This window comes from Camellia sinensis, chromosome 7 (genome assembly GCF_055761805.1).
Source record: "Camellia sinensis isolate YWXY chromosome 7, ASM5576180v1, whole genome shotgun sequence".
In the NCBI taxonomy this organism is placed as follows: Eukaryota; Viridiplantae; Streptophyta; class Magnoliopsida; order Ericales; family Theaceae; genus Camellia; species Camellia sinensis.
Genome location: NC_138967.1, coordinates 180,345,205 through 180,362,810, shown reverse-complemented (window position 1 = coordinate 180,362,810; position 17,606 = coordinate 180,345,205). Strand labels below are relative to the sequence as shown.

At 39.0% G+C, this 17,606-nt stretch overlaps 1 pseudogene across 1 annotated transcript in view; it reads right to left on the bottom strand.

Moving 5' to 3' along the window:
- Positions 1-2,801: 2,801 nt before the first annotated feature.
- The window catches only part of LOC114284077 (G-type lectin S-receptor-like serine/threonine-protein kinase At4g27290), a 42,072-nt pseudogene continuing 27,267 nt past the window's right edge, over positions 2,802-17,606 (bottom strand). The window contains exons 2-6 of the transcript XR_014336844.1: positions 5,453-5,583; positions 4,866-5,074; positions 3,583-3,820; positions 3,353-3,503; positions 2,802-3,089 (exon numbers count right to left, since the gene is read on the bottom strand). The product of XR_014336844.1 is annotated as a G-type lectin S-receptor-like serine/threonine-protein kinase At4g27290 (transcript). The remainder of the gene's footprint in view (positions 3,090-3,352; positions 3,504-3,582; positions 3,821-4,865; positions 5,075-5,452; positions 5,584-17,606) is intronic.

Genomic DNA, 17,606 nt, shown 5'->3' with positions numbered 1-17,606 from the left:
TCGTTTTTCCATTTCTGTTCTTCATAGTGTCCGGCGTCGGAGCTCAGTCTCCGGCTTCTTCTCCTCCGGCTGTGGCTGTTCCATCGCCGGCTCCGAGCAAGAAGAAGACTAAGAAGAAGCTCAATAGGAGCCGTTGCTATATGTTTTTCCTTCATCATCAAGCTCGAGACGAGGCAGCTGCCTTAAGAACGGGTTCATGTCATCCATTTCTCTCTGATAATCTGTTGGCGGAGTTCATCTCAACGTTAATCTTCGTCTTCGCAAGAGAAGGCTCCGGCATGGCCTTCAACAAGCTGACTGGCGACGGCGCCGCCACCCCCTCCGGTGTCCTCTCTGCTGCCATCGCCCATGTTTTTGCTCTTTTCGTCGCCGTCTCGATCGGAGCTAACATCTCCGGCGGCCACGTCAACCCCGCCGTCACCTTCGGCGCCTTCATCGGCGGCCACATCACCCTCCTACGTGGCATCCTCTACTGGATTGCCCAGTTGCTTGGTTCCATCGTGGCTTGTTTATTACTCAAGTTTTCCACCAATGGCATGTCAACATCGGCATTTTCGTTGTCCTCCGGAGTGAGCGTATGGAACGCTTTCATGTTTGAGATCGTGATGACCTTTGGATTAATCTACACCTCTCTCTCTCTCTCTTTTTTTTTTTTTTACTTTCCAACCCATGTGCATTTTTTTTTATTCTACTTTTTTGACAACCCATAGGGTCCCAAGTCTCTCTCTTCTTTTTTCCAACATAATCATCTCTCCCAGAGCATCATACACACAAACCCATTCTTCTTTCTAGATTCTCTCCCCTTCACTCCACTTTCTCACATGGATTTTGTCCCCTCTTTTCGTTTCTTTTTCTTTTACTATTCTCTACCAATTAAAAAAAAAAAAGAAGCAGACGAAGACGATCTGCACACCAAACTCCTTTTATTCATGTCGGGGCTCACCCCCGTTCACCATTTTTATATCAAAAAAAAAAAAAAAAAAAAACAACACACAAACAAAACAACCACACCCACAGTGGGCTTTTTCTTCTCTACTCTACTGCAGGTCTCTTCTTTTTGCCTCCGTCCTGAGCGGCCCTTGCCGGTGTTGTCTCCGTGTTTCCCCCGCCACCGAGCACGTTCACTCCACCCTGCTCCTCCACTACAGCATATGGCGGACCTCCAAATCGGAACATCACGGTGGCCTTCCGCTTCAGCTCCTTGTTTTCTGCCTTTAGCACACTTATCTCTGCTCGCACATCCTTATACATGCGTTGGAACAGAGCCAGTTGGGCATTTAACTGCTGCACCTCATTCGTCCTACTCTGCAGCCGGTGCGACAAGTTAGTGACCGCCGTCATGGTCTCCACACATGACTTTAAAGTATACTGATTGGCCTCAATATCAGTTTGCACCGCCATTTTTTGCTCCACCGACCGCATCGAAAAGTTCAACGGAGCAAACACAGAGGTGTTTGGTTGAGGTTCACTGGCCACCGCACCAGTTCTCTCTCTTGTTGCCTCATTGAGGTCGGGAAAGAGAGTGAGTAGACCACGGGATGAAGAGGCCATATTCTGGGTAGCTGAACGGGAAGAAGAGGCCATTGTTCAGATGTTTCAGAATGCAAATATTCCGATGTTTCCGAATGAAAATGTTCAGCGGTTTCAGACTGGTTTGCACAGCCTCCGCCTCAACCTTGGTTTAAATAGCCAGGGCCGATCCCCGCATCGCGCGCCACTTGACGCCAGATGACAAAACGGGCGCGCAAGCCAATGTAATCACGTGCCTCGCCATTATGTCCGGTACACCTTTTGATAAATTGGGCACGCCTTTTGATGGCACGCTTTTTGACAAAATTGGGCACACCTTTTGAGAGTGCAACTTTTACAACGGTCCGACATGACCCCATAAACTGTCCCGACATTTGATTCCGGTTAGCATACAGTGTCCTCTACAACGTTATGACACACCCCTCCAGTGTCCTCTACCCCGTTATGACACAACCATCCAGTGTCCTCTACAACGTTATGACACACCCATCCAGTGTCCTCTACAACGTTATGATACAACCATCCAGTGTCCTCTACAACGTTATGACACAACCATACAGTGTCCTCTACAACGTTATGACACCACCATACAGTGCCTTCACCAACGGTCTGACACGACCATACAGTGTCTCCTATCCTCTTTTATTTTTATGTATTTTCTTGTTTTGTTACTCTCTCCAAACTCAAGTTGGTTAGTTCCTATCCTCCTTGAGTTTGCGGGGGGTTGTTAAAATTTACCTTCACCTACCACACCTACTACACCTACCACCACCTACTACCACCTACTCCTCCACCTACTCCACTACATCTTCTATATAAAGAACCCTCACCATTTGTAATAAATAGAACATATCAATCAATAATACATCAATTCTAACAATGACGGACTATTGGTCAATTTTCCGTAGTAAAAATGAAACCAAAGTCATTACGGTATTCAAAACCTTGTGTTATATACAATATCTGTTGGGATTAAAAGATATGATTACCCATTGTTTATATTTAGATACACATGTGAAACAACATTCAAAGTCTGCAAATAGCCAACACAAGACAAGGAAAAGCAACCAAACCAAGTAAAAGACATAGGTAAGCCAGATTGTAGCATAGAAAACAGGGCTTAACATTTTGTTTATCAGCCAAGATTTCTGAAGCTGGTTGCCAAGAAAGACAGCTTTGACATTATGTTCATTAGCTAAACAAACTCAAAGGTCTTGCTTGGATCATAACAATTACACATCAACAAGAATTGTCTTCTATCGGGCCTCTAACTATGTTATGGTGGCCATATTGGCGGAACATTGTTCAATCTCTCTTCTTTCTATTTCAAGAAGATTTCTTTCAGTGAAAAAACCAGGTTGTTTAGGCTGATGAGTCAGAGCACCCTCTTTGCCGAACATCCAAACCACACTTTCCATGCTAGGCCTATCCTCAGGCCGTTGTTGCACACACAATAAACCCACGTGAATTGAATGCAACACTTCAGTTAGATTGCATGAGTTCCGTAGTTGTACATCAATCAATTCTGTAGCCTTGCCTTCCTTGTATAATCTCCAGGCCTGAATAGTAGAACACACTTTCAAGTTGTCATTTGAATTATTCAAAAAGTGACATTGAAAGTATTGTACATAATTTTTATACAAAATCATGCAGTTGAATTGAGGCATTTTATTTTAAAATAAAATATCCTTCAACGTGGCTCATAATTGGATTTAGAGATATTATTGCTACATCATTATAGATAAATTTTCTGTATATAACCCTTTTTTGTAAGATCACGATTTTCCTTTTCAAAAGAAAAATTATTCAACTTTATGGTTACATGCCCAAGAAGGTTGAGGTCGTGACTTGGGTGAAAAAATCCCCTGTTTCTCTGCCCACTCACTACTTCTAATACCAAAGCACCAAAGCTAAATATATCGGACTTTACTGAGAATAGCCCCTCCATTGCATATTCTAGAGACATGTACCCACTAAAGGAAAGCAATAAAAAATTAACAAATTTATATAGTTGAAAAAAGAAAACTTTTGAACTAGTTAGAAGATTCTTACTATGTTCCAACCACTCTTTTCGTATTTGCTACCGTCTCATTTCCTCCAAATATTCTAGCTAAGCCAAAGTCTGATATTTTTGGATTCATCTCTTGATCTAGTAAAATATTGCTACCTTTCAAATCTCTATGGATAATTTTCACTCTGGAATCTTGATGAAGATAAAGAAGCCCCTGAGCAATTCCATTGATGATGTGGAAGCGCATAGGCCAATCCAGTAGGATCTTTTGTGATTGATCTGTCCAATTTTTCGCCCAAGTTAAACAAAGCTGCTAGATGGTTTCTCGATTATAAATGCAAAATGATTCCAATAAATAAAAATATAATTTTGCATTGGAGGAAGTCTAAGAGGTCAATTAGTAAGACCTTCATCCTTGATTCATAAAATGGGAAGGTTCCCATTGAAGGGGGCATAAAAGACAAAAATGTCACTGGTTTGTAAAGTAGAAGTGCCTCCCTTTTGGCTATGAACCTCGTAATTCACCTTTTACAATGAGACATTGGTCACAATGTTGCTCCAATATGAAATAAAATGATTGCTTCATTGGTGGGCTGGGTTTAAATTTAAGAAGCTTGAGTGGATGATTTGGAAAACAATTCCTATGCCTTTGCTGTGGTCCATCTGGAAGTGCAGGAATGATTGTGTTTTTAGAGGAGTTCAGCCACAGGTGATAGATCTTTGTGAGATGGTAAAAATTATGATTGCTTTGTGAGTTAAGTATAATAACCCAAGCTTTGCTTTTTCAGTGCATGATCTGGTTCATAATCTGCAGCTGATTAGGGGCCACGCATCGTGATCTTCAAGGACTTGGTGGACTGATGGAGTTGGGAATCTGGGTGGTCTGAAGCTTGATGGTTGCTCCATGCTAGTAATGACAGAGGTGAAGTAGAGAAGGAGTACATCATTGTTCATTATGCTGTTGCTGATATTGCTGTGTGATATATGAGGATTTGGGAGGTTAGTTTGGCAGTGTGATTTAGTAGGTTAGTTTGGTACTGTGCTGATATTGTGTCATATATGGTGGGTTGTTGATTTTGGTGTCTTTATGTTGGTCTCTCACCAACTTTTTTGGCTTGAGCTTGCATATGATTCGGTGTTTTTCTTGGTGCCAACCTAGTTAGGATTAGGAGGTTCACTATGATGCGTGTTTCTCTTGCCCTCTTTATTGATGTATTTAATGTGTAATGCATTTTGTTTCCATCAATAAAATTTATTTTCTTTAGCCGATTAAAAAAAAAATGAAATAGAATGAAACTAGCTAATGGTTTTAAGAAAGCCATACTGAAAATAAAGGAGTCCAAATTATTGTTGGGCATGTATTCATATTAACAACCTTTCTTCTCCTTGAATGCAATATCCTAAAAGCTTTACAAGATTCCGATGCTGAAGCTTGGCAATGCAGATGACTTCATTCTTGAACTCATCGACTCCTTGTTTTGAATTCTTCGAAAGCAACTTCACAGCAATTTCTTGTCCCCCTTCTAGCATACCCTGACAATTAAAAATAATCTTGTTTGTTAGGTACAATATGGTGCCATTGAAAGAAGCCACATCAATTTTTCTGCATTTTTCCTTTATGCTTTTTCTTCTGTATAATGTTTATGTTTGATTCTACCCCATGCTTAGCATAAAGTCTATGTTGAAAGTCACTCTACATCTTCATTGGAGCTTGTTCAGATAATAACACTATTAAATATGTGTGCTTCTTAAAAATTTTAAAATGTAGAGTTATTAATTCTGCATGACATAATGGGAAGTTTGTGGCAAAATACTGAATCAGTCATTGAATTAGGCAATCTACTGTCAAAAGTTCATGTGGTTGGGCATCAGTTAGTTTTCAAAAAACTGGAAGTGTAGTTATATTTTTACCTTGTAAACAGGTCCAAATCCGCCCTCTCCAAGCTTATTGTTAATTGCAAAGTTTTTTGTAGCTTTAGTGATTGTAGAAAAGTGAAATAACAGTAATTCTATATCTTCATTCTTGGCTTCTTTGTAGCAAGCTGCTCCAGAATGATGTCTTATTTGTCTTGCAGAAGGGAGCCGTTGAGAAGATGTAAATGAAACAACTTGTTCAAAACAGGTAAACGTTCAAGCAAGCACACCTACAAACGTGAGATACTGAAGCATCAATGACTAATTTTTATTTCCTTCTCTCTTTGGCTGCCACTTTTTCTTCCAAATGTACGATGAAATGCCCAAGGCAAGTGTTCCTGTCAAGATTACTGAGATGACTACAATCCTCTTTCCTGCCTTCCAGTTGTGGCCAGCTTGACCTAATACCGAAGGAATTTAATTAAAATCATTTAAAAGCCGGGCAAAGATGCTCAATCTTCCATCCAAACTGCATCAAGCATGGGAGCTCAAGTGGAAGAGTTGTTTGTTCCCGCAAAGAGTCCAATTTACCCACCTCGTATGAAATGTCCAATCAATAAAGAAGATGCAAACTTATTGAAACCGAAAATAAGTGGTTAATAGTTAGATTAGCACCTGTGGAGTTGAACTGTCACACCCCAAATCCAAGCATGACCGGCCGTAGCCCACAGGGACTCAGCCCAAGGCACACGTAAGCCTCACCACTAATCCATAATCACATTGAACAACTATACAAAAGTCCAATAACAAATAACCAAACTCAAACCAGTGACATGCCACAAGTATAAACGGCAAAACCAACCGTAATCAATACCATCCAAACTTATGGGATATAAATAGCCCACATATCAAAATAATCCTAAATGAACCTCAATAAAAATAAAAATAAATATGCACAACTTTGACATAACAATCTAAACCAAAATCAATGAATGTCCTAGAGGTCCATGCAATCGAGTCCCCACTATGTCATGAGTCCACTCTAAATCCTTCTAACACCTGGAAATGGTAAACAACTAAGTCAGCTGATAGCTTAGTGAGTAACAACATGGATAGTAAATACAGTTTTGAAAACAGGGATCAATTCCAAAATAAGATATATCTCACAGAAACTAGATTGGCATACAGTTTTGATAAAGATAATCTGTTTCAAAAAGAAGGTTCCACAGTTCAACAGTTAAAATACTTATGTCTCTCATGATCATGATAAATGACATTTTCCACTTAAAACAGGTTACAACATGAACACCAATAATTTTCTGGGTACCAAGAAAATAACAAGTAACATGCCACACAGTTTTCAAGGCTGTAAGCCTCGATGGATCCAATACCGAACTAAGAGTCATCCTCAAGTTGGCAACCTGGGCCTTTTCTTTAAGACGATCCGATTGAAGGTCACCTAGCTTAACCTAGGTCTTTTCCTTACAATCGTTGAGCACTAGAGTCAACACGGCCCAACCCGGATCTGTTCCCTAGTGGCCAGAGTCACCACACACAGTGGAATAATTTTCCTGCACTAAATACACAGATGGTCCCAATAATCAATACACATCAGTTTCGCAAAACATGGTACTTCATCATAATAAACATGGGACCAAAACAAATAGTTTATAGTATGCCAAGTTCACACATGTTTCACAAATAATTTGATTCCATTGATAATATAATAATTTATCAAAACTGTTTAGTCTTGAAACAACAATTAAATTTTCCAACAGTTCACAACATTTATAAAAATATGTAGCATGAAACTACTCATATGAAAACGAAATAATATAATCCTCGAATAGAGTATGAAAGTCCAACCAGTGCCCTGAACCAAGTATGAAAACTACACGTCACTATTAATTTAAAAATACTAAAGAATAGGAACTAAATAACCTCAACTAAAGCGCACTAACACGGCTCAATTCAACTCACCGTTACTCTTAAATATTACCTAAGCTCATGTTCTTCAAGGTCTAAAATCACCCAAGACATGGGTTCAAATCGAAACTTAATTAAAAGTGACTTTAAGATAAAATAGAATTTTAAACTAGTTTTCCCAATCTATTCGCTAACTTTGAAAATTAAAAACCCACTCCACATTGTTTGAAAAATTTTAAAACCCTCCCGATATCAACTAATATATCCTAAGTTTCAAATTGGTTTCACTTGATTTGCTTATCAAAATAATTATTTACAATTAATTATATTCAAACAGGTTGTTTTCTGCAGCACTTTAAAGAAATTGACGGTTCTCTTAGTATACATGAGCAATCAATGCAAGGTAAAAAATGTAAGAAACTAGACTCGTAACCGGTTCTAATGACACTGATTTGATAATTTTCGGATTTATACCCAAAGAGAACAACACTCCCGAACTTACTGTTTAAAACCAGTTTTCTGGACAGATTTCAACGTATCGGTTTATATGGATTTTGACTCCCAAAAATTATGAAAAAATTCATATATTCAATTCAATATGTAATTAATCTACTGTAAAAATTTCAGTTCAAAATTCATTCTTTTGATATGGTTTCTTGATTTTTAAATTTCGTGATTATGCACAGAATTTTTGAACTAAGAATAATACCCATTCTTTATACATGAATTTAACTCCTCAGATTTCATAGCAATATATATATACAGACACAAAATACATACACCTACAACCTCTCCATAAATGAATTATATAACAATAGAATAAGGATAAAGAACAAAGAAAGAAGCAAAGAAAACCTAAGAGGCCACAAGGCACAACACACACAAAGCTCTCCTTGGCTACAACAATAATCTTGATGATTGAATCATCCCTCACTTTCCTTCATAACCCACGGCTGCTAGGGAAATTGTTAGAAGAGTGTAAAACCCAAATTGTGTGTAGGATTATTTTATTGGATAGATTAGTAATTAAATTAATTTATATGGGTCATTTATTAATATCAAAGAATTAGTTATGAGATGGCATTATATTTTCTATTACTTAGATGGGTAATTTTGTAACTTTGAGAAATTAGGTTAATAAGCCCACCTATTGTGGCTTTAAGTCTTGGGAAACAAACAAAATAGAGGCTGGGAATTGCTCCATAGGCGGCTAGGGTTTGAGAAGGTAAAAGAAAAATTAAAGAAAACAAAACAAAACCAAAGTGAAGAAGGAGGATTCATAGAGTGGTGATTTTTCTTTATTCATCACTTAAGGTAAGATTTATTTTATTGCATTCTTATCTATGATTTTGGTGTTAATATATCAATAGATGATTTTATGGGCATATATGATTAAATAGATATATTGATGTAGTCTATGTTGGGGGTCTCGATTTTGCTCAATTTTAGAGTGTATTTTGCATCCCGTTTGGGTGGTTCATATTTTGAGATTGATATGTGATGGGTTAAGTTTAATGGTGGTGTATTTGTGGGATACACGATTGACTACAAGCAATTACAAATTTTTACATGTATATAAACAACAATAGAATAATATGGGTTGAGAATTTCTGAAGCCGTGATGACTTTGTTTTGATGCTAAATCGTGGGAGTTCCTAATAGACTATTGGGATAATTTATTCTATTGTTGTTACAAGAAGAGATGGATGGGTGCACATAATAATTGTTTAAGCGGTGTAATATTTTATTAGGTTTGTGAGATTGAGGTGGATCTTGGTAATTTGAGATTAGCTTGGAAAATATTATTTTAGCTGTTTGAAGGTAAGTAACCCTCTATCACTGTTGGTTCATTTTTATTCCTGGTGAATCGTTTAAAATTATAACTATTTATTTATAGCCTTCATGTTCTCTTAAAATAAAATATGGGTCAAGTATAAAATAATATCGAATATTATTATGAAAGTTATTTGACTATTTTGTGAAACTATTCTGAAAATTGTACCAAATGTTTATTCTGAAAATATCGAATATTTTATTTAAAAGTTGTGTATTGTTTGAATTTTGAATATCACTCTAGTCTGGCTATGATTTGGACCCTAGCCAATGGGGGTTATTTATTGGCATAGAAACTAGTTTTTTTTGGGGCTTTACCACCGGCCTATGTGTGGTTTTGGGCCTTGTCACGGGCTAAGTGACCGTAGTCATTAAGACTTGGGTTTTGTGAATCAAATCATTGAACCATCTGAATATCGAACCATCGATTTGAACAACGAATTACTTTGAATTATCTTGTTGGCTTTTCATTTAAAATGTATTGTACATTGTTTATTTTTAGCTATGAAACCACCTTACAAATAATTGTTCATTTATTGAACTATAGAAAAAATTATATTTATTGGTTATCGATTTATTTATTTATTTATTTACTTTTGTATACTTGATCCAGCTAGCAGTGATGGTTGGTTATTTACTGGGCTATCTAGCTTACCCTTATTTTTTTTCAGATTCTGATGAGTAGAGCTGCGCGGGATTTTTTCTACATGTGAGAGTGCCGAGAGTAGGACCATGATTTAAGTACTTGGATTATTGTTTTGTTAGTGGATTAAATTAGTGGACTTAGCGGACATTTTCATATAAGAACTATTTATTTTTATGGATTTTGGCATTATGACAATTAAGGATTTAATTTGAGTATTTTACATTGTGGGTTATGTGATTGGATTCTTAGCCTTGCATGCTCACTTATATGAGTGTGCGGCGTTGTCACGGAGCTTGGGGCGTGACAAAGAGCTAGGGTTTTGTTTTGTTTTTATTTTATACTAGTGGTTGGGTACACCTAAAGCATGTGTAGGTCAAATAAATATATAAATATACAAAATATATGTGTAAGTTATATGCATCTCAAATGGTATGAGCCTTATTTATTAATTTTGTGGTTTAGATTTTAAGTCACACCCTCTTCTCTATTTTTTTTTTTTTTTATTTATTTATAATAAACCTTGCCTCTAAATTAAAGACTTTCACCATAAATTTATTTTAGGTTTTAAAATTAATTAAAAGACCTTCCAAATATTTATTTTGCACTTTAAGATTCACCACCAAAATATTTGAGATTGTAATATTATTATTATTTAATTATTTACTTGGTTTATATATTCGGGTTCTCACATGAACTCCCACCCTATCCTTACAAGCCCTTTAAGTTTTGTCTCTCATTCCACTCCCAATCGTAGGAGACACTTCGCTTGGTTAATATTTAATGATTTCATGCGCCATAAATTTATAATGCACCACTAGTACTTTGCTGTTATTTATTTTATTATTGATAGTTATAGACTTATAATATTATGTTATGTTGTGCTTCAAATTTGTAGATTATGTATGTTCAACAAATAAACTTGAGTGCCATTTGTAACACGTCCGCGAGGGACCCCGCTACAGTTCAGACTCGATTTGTGTCACGGTTCTTAATCTGAACCAAAGAGTCCAAATCCGGCAAATCGTTTTGAGAAACAGATTTTTGAAAAGAAGTGCCAAACATGGACTGCTTTGCCAGATACAGAGTCGCCGCCTAAATATTTTTTAAGGGGGAATTTAGGAAACCCTGACTCGGTGCCAAAGGCCACGTGTCCGTCATCACCAAAGTTACCGCGGCTCGGGAGCTAGGGTACGATTGGGGAAGGTCAGCTATGAGCACCCCCTCTCGCCCGATCCGAAGATCGGCCTCTACTAACCATGATATCCGTTTTTGAAAACGTTATGTGTCCTTATCCCAATCATTAGCCTAGAATTACTATGTTATGCGCACAACAAACAAGTATAGACTAGATTGCCTATTTGGGAACAAACTTTGCATATCCGTTTGTTTTGAAAAAATATTTTGGAATTTGCTACTCGCAAGTAGGCTAAAACACGGATTTCAATGAGCCATTCCAACTCAGACAATCCAACCTTCACCCACAGGCATTCAAGCAGTTATATCACATAAGCAGCTAGCCTCATGGTGATCATGCTATCATGGCAACACTCATACGCATGCAAGAATGCTAAAGCATAAATGCTTACATCGTACTCCGTGCCAAAACAAAGAACTCGTTAGCAATCAATGCATGATCCAAGTCCATGTTTAAATGTCCAATGCAACACATACGGAATGTCACTAGAGTAGGCTCGGCTATTCTATGAATGACATGTGAAAATGCACAAGTAGCATGTATTCAAGTTAGATTTGAAATACTAATATAGTTAGCATGATGCGCCGAGCCCGGTGCATGCAATACTGATGAATGATGCACGCATGCATAGCATAAGGTATGCTAAATTAAACATGTCCTATTACTAACCATCAAAGCAGGTAAGTAAAAGGGAGAAAGAAGTGAGGGTTGGAAGACATACACACACTCACCCACACTTATTACAAATTCGCCCTCGCTCGGAGGGACCAAAAGAATAATACAACTCAAATAATGAATTAACTAACCTAGCTAATTAATTATTACAGACCAACTAAATTAATTAAACGAATTAATTAATTTAAGAAAGCAAGAAAAAGGGCCTCGGGAAGAGAGCTCAATGCACGCGTGCTTGGGTCTTGCTCGGAAGTCCAATGCCATGCGTAGGCTGCCTCTGTTTTCCCTGCTCTTCCCCTCTGAAGACTGCTAAAGTCTCAGAATTGCTTCTTTGGACATTGGGGGATGCCACCGGCTGGAGGGAATCATCATCGGCTGTGATTTGGTGGCGATCGGCCAAAAATGAATCCATCGGCGACCGATGGATTGCCGGTCGGCACTCCATGCAGTCGATCGGCAAAAAGCTCCTGCAGAATCTGTTTGACAGCAGTAGAGGATAGAGCTTTGCATGGCAATGCAATTCAAGCAATGTATGCACCAACCATATCCCTTGTCATGTTTATGACTCAAAGGGACATGGTCCTTGGTTCTCGGACCATCAATCGCGCATTTCAATGCGTGATGACCCAAGAGACCAAGTTATGCATGTTGATTTCAAATGTAATGCAATGCACATAGTCAAACCAAAGGGCTTCCACCTCTATCATGACTCACTTCAAGAGTGAGGCAATGCATGCATAATGCAATGCAACCTAGGCATGCGAGCTAAGGATGCAACATGGCAATGCAATACATTTATGCAAGTATGGAAGCAAATATGAAAGGCAAGCATGCAAACAAGCAAAGGATGGACTTAAGCATGGTTTAGGCAGCCCTCACTAGGCCTAAAACAGTGGCCAAGGTGCTCAAAAATGAAGGACTAATAGGCACACAAACATGCATGCAAATGATCTCCAACACTTCAAGCATTAAAGAGCAATTCTCAAGCACACTCAAGAGGATGCAAACATGGACATATGGCATGCACACGAGCTTTGAAAATCAGGTTAATGATGGTGCTAAACCAAGCAAACGAGACAAACAAAGCATGAAATTGGTCCAAATACTTGAGGCGAGGCAAGGCAAGGAGACTTAAACCATGGCCAAGCCAACCAAGCCCCACAAGGCCAAGAAGGCTTAAAACATGTTCAAGGCAGACCTAAACAATGCTAAGGGAACACCTAGATGGCATCTAAGTATCCTAAAAATGGAAGCATGCAAAAGAGACCAAACATGGAGCATTCAACACAAGCTTTTAAAGCATCAAAGAAGCTGTAATAACCCTCACCACTACTTACCGATAAACATTGATTACCGTCAAACTGAACTGATTACGACTGATAATTGAACTGATTAAAGATACCGAACTGACTGACTGGAATTCAGAATTAATTGACTGACTGTATCTGTTTAAATGCATAATCCATCTGTTTGACTGTTTGAATATCTGTTCATGTTTTATGCTTTTAACTGTTAATTGAAGGCCCTATCGGCGGCCGAATCCGGAATTGATCAACGTTCTACGATCCTTAGAATTAATATGATTTTATAGTGTATTTATCTGAAAACTGATCAGGTATGATTAAATTAGATTAAATATTGGGTTAATTGCAAAGTTTGACTTAATTACCAAACTAACCCTTAGTGCCCCACTCAATATAACATATTTGAGCCTTACACTTGACCACATAACACATTTGCTCAGCCTTTCTCCTTGCCATAGCCGACCAAGAGAGAAGAGAGGGAGAGAGTGAGAGAAATTGGATTCCATCTTAGGTTTTGCTTGCTAATTGAAGGTTGATTGTTAATCTGAGCTCCTAAATCTTGAATACAAGACTAAGGTAGGAAACTCATCTTCTTATTGTTGCCATCGAGCTAGTTCTTGCATGATTCATGCTTCATTGTAGAACTAAGTCATGTTTTGGTTCATTGTTGTTGAATTGAAGCTCATTCCTCGCATGCATGGTTGTATTGTAGATGTTGAGTTGTTTTCATGGCAAAATGTTACATGCATGTTCACAATTATGTTTAAGTCCATGATTTCATCATGTTTTGGAAACAATTGGCTCCTTAGAGCATCAAATTGAAGCTTTGAATTGATTTGAATTCTTGCATGTTTGCATGTTCTCCATATTCATGAAATTGGTTTGAAATTGGGTTTGAATTAAACACCCTTGGGCTTTGATTTCTCAAATTGAGTTTTGAATCATGTTTAACTATGAGTTTATAAGAGTTTTCCAGAAAATGGGCCCAAGAGGATCGAAAATCATGCTTTTGAACTTGAGTTGAGCTTGGAGGTGCAATCTGGAATTTCCAGATTTTGCACTCCCGCTCGAGCGTGCAAAGTGATGCTCGAGCGTGGAATCCGAGCATCCAGTATCTCTGCACTGTTTTACAATCCGCTCGAGCGGAGGACTGGGCGCCCGAGCGGAGTCATGTGTCTCAAGCTCGAGCAGGCGTCGAGCGTCTGTCGAGCGGAGATTTCACCCATCCAGTACTTTTGCAGTACGCTCGAGCGGTGGATTTGCCGCTCGAGCGGGTACCTTTGTCTGCATGTCCGCTCAAGCGGAGTGACCTACGCTCGAGCGAGACCCCTGTTTTCTGAAAAATCTGAAATGCTTTTAAAAGTACATCTTTGCATCCTCATCTCATTCTAGGCATTCTTAGGCCTAGTTCATAGCATCTTAATGAGGACATAGATGTAGAACACACCGAGGCAATTAGGGATTAAGTTATTATCTTTCCCAGCTGTATAGCTTAGTGTGTTCAATCTGTTAACTGTGTAGGGTTGGCAACTGGGGAGACACGCTCTAGCATACTGTAGCCCAAACTCTGTGAGTAACGATTGTGTAAAGATATGTTCACAAATGATTATCTTCTGAACAACTAAACTGTACTGTTTTCTGAACTGATTACTGTTAACGGAATGAATTTATGTCCTATATTCTGAACTGTATTGTGGTATCCTTAGCACCTACTGTTTACTGTTACTGTTATAGAGATCTCTGTCGGTTCCCTTGTTGGAACCACTACTGTTACTGATTGATGGCCATCATTTACTGCTCGGTCTTTTAAGACCTACTGTTTACTGTACTGTCATGCTAATGGATGTACCACATATGACTGTACTGACTGAACGACTGAAATACTGATTTAATGAATTGTTTTCATTACTGTAAGGACATTCATTCTTAACCTCTTTACGCATTATGTTATTCACTGGGCTTTAGCTCACTGCTCATATATATATGTAGGTGTACAGGCACCGGACCGCGGCTAGGAGCGTCAGGGTTACTCCAGTTTTGTCAAGCCAACTACTGTGCCTCACTGCGAGGTTCCAAGCCTATCATGCTAAGGCTTAGGGGTGTTTTAGGACTCCTCTTTCTGCACTGTCTTGCTGTTTTGTTAACCGAATGGATTGTATGGACTGAATGTTTACTGTACCGTTATATAGGGATTGAGTCCCTATTCTGAATGATTGTATATATATTGTGTATACCTTTCCACTAAATGTAAATATGTTTGGAAAGTCTTTTTGCATGCAGACTATCACAGCTCATTGGGCATTGTTTCTTTACTGTTTTGGCTTCCGCCAGGCCCTGTACTCTGTTTTACTGTACTACTGTTAAACAGGCCTTCGGTAATCTCGGATTACTGGCCGGTTACGATGCTAAACCCATAGGGCCGGGTTTGGGTCGTGACAGAGTGGTATCAGAGCGATACTTACCACGAGTTATACCGCACACACGTGTCTAAATGAGCTATAGGGTGTCCTAGAAAAGTAATTAGGGCATCTCATTGTAGACGCGCCCGCGTGGGGCCCTCGCTACTACAGTTCAGACTCGATTTTGTGTCACGGTTCTAAGTCTGAACCAAAGAGTCCAAATCCGACAAATCGTTTTGAGAAACAGATTTTTTGAAAAGAAGTGCCAAACATGGACTGCTTTGCCAGATACAGAGTCGCCACCTAAATATTTTAAAATAGGGAAATTTAGGAAACCCTGACTCGGTGCCAAAGGCCACGTGTCCGTCATCACCAAAGTTGCCTTGGCTCGGGAGCTTGGGTACGATTGGGGAAGGTCAGCTATGAGCACCCCCTCTCGCCCGATCCGAAGATCGGCCTCTACTTACCGTGATATCCGTTTTTGAAAACGTTATGTGTTCTTAAACCAATTATTAGCCTAGAATTACTATGTTATGCGTGCAGCAAACAAGTATAGACTAGATTTCCTAATTTGGAAAGAAACATTGCATATCCGTTTGTTTTGGAAAATGTTTTGGAATTTGCTACTCGCAAGTAGGCTAAAATACGGATTTCAACGAGTTTTTCCAACTCAAACAATCCAACCTTCACCCACAGGCATTCAAACAGTTTATCACATAAGCATCTAGCCACATGGTAAACATGTTGTCATGATAGCACTTACACACATGCGATATGCTAAAACATGAAAATACTTACATAGTACTCCAAAGCTAAAACAGGGAACTCGTTAGTAATCAATGCATGATCCAAGTCCATGTTCAAATGCCTGATGCAACGCATACAGAATGCAATTAGAATAGGCTCGGCTAACCTAAACATGGCATGTGAAATGCAATCAATTGGTGCACGTATTCAATTTGGAATTTGAAATACAAATGCAGTTAGCATGATGTACCGAGCCCGGTGCATGCGAGACAAATGTATGAATGCACGCATGCATAGCATAAGGTATGCTAATTTAGATATGCCCTAATACTAACCATTGAAAGCAGGTAAATAAAAGGGAAGAAAGACGTGGGGTTGGAAGACATACACACACGCACCCACACTTATTACAAATTCGCCCTCGCCCGGAGGGACCAAAAGAATATACAATTTAATTAACCTACAAGCTAATTAAATATTACAAGCCCTTAATTAATTAATAAATTAACTAAGCTATGGAAAGCAGTAAAAGGCCTCGGGAAGAAGAATGAATGCATGCATGCTCGGCTTTGCTCGGAAATCCAACGCCATGCACAAGTTTGCCTCTGTTTTCTCTACTCTGCTCCTCTGAAAATTGCACAGCTTCCAAGGTTGCTTCTCTGAGTGTTGTGGAATACTACCGGCTGAGTGAGATCATCACCGGCCATTTAGAATGGTCATCGGCTAAACATTATACTCTCCGCCAGACCTGTTTTGCCGGTCGGCACCCAACACTGCCGGCCGGCCAATTCTTCCTGCTGAAACCTGTTTGACAGCAACAGAGGGCAAAACATGGCATGGCAATGCATTTCAAGCAATGTTTGCACCAACCACACTCCTTATCATGTTTATGACTCAAAGGAGGAAGGTGCTTGACCCTCGGACCACCAATCGCGCATTTCAATGCGTGATGGCCCAAGAAACCAAGTTATGCATTTGGATTTCAAATGACATACAAACCAATTAAACACATAAGCCCAACCTCTATCATACTCAATTCAAGAGGCAAAGCATGCATGCTCTATGCAATGCAACCTAGGCATGGAGGCTAAGTATGCAACATGAACATGGGAATATGTATAGCATGCAACAATCATGCAAAATGGAGCAAGGATGTGACAATATGCAAGACAAGCATGCAACATCATGCAAAGATGGACTTAAACTAATATAGGTAGCTCTCAAGCATGCCAAAATCAATGGCCACAATGATGCAAGTGAGGCAACGAAATACATGGAATGCATGCACAATGCATTAACCAAGCTTAAGGCACAAAAATGCAACTCTACCAAAGCATGGCAAGGAGGAAATATGGCATACAATGGTGCATGTTCCAGATCTGAAATGGCATACCAAATGACTCCAAAATGACCCCAAAACATGAAAACACTACCATTTAAGCATGCAAGAAGCTTCAAAACTCAAAGCTAGACAAGGGCATTGCAC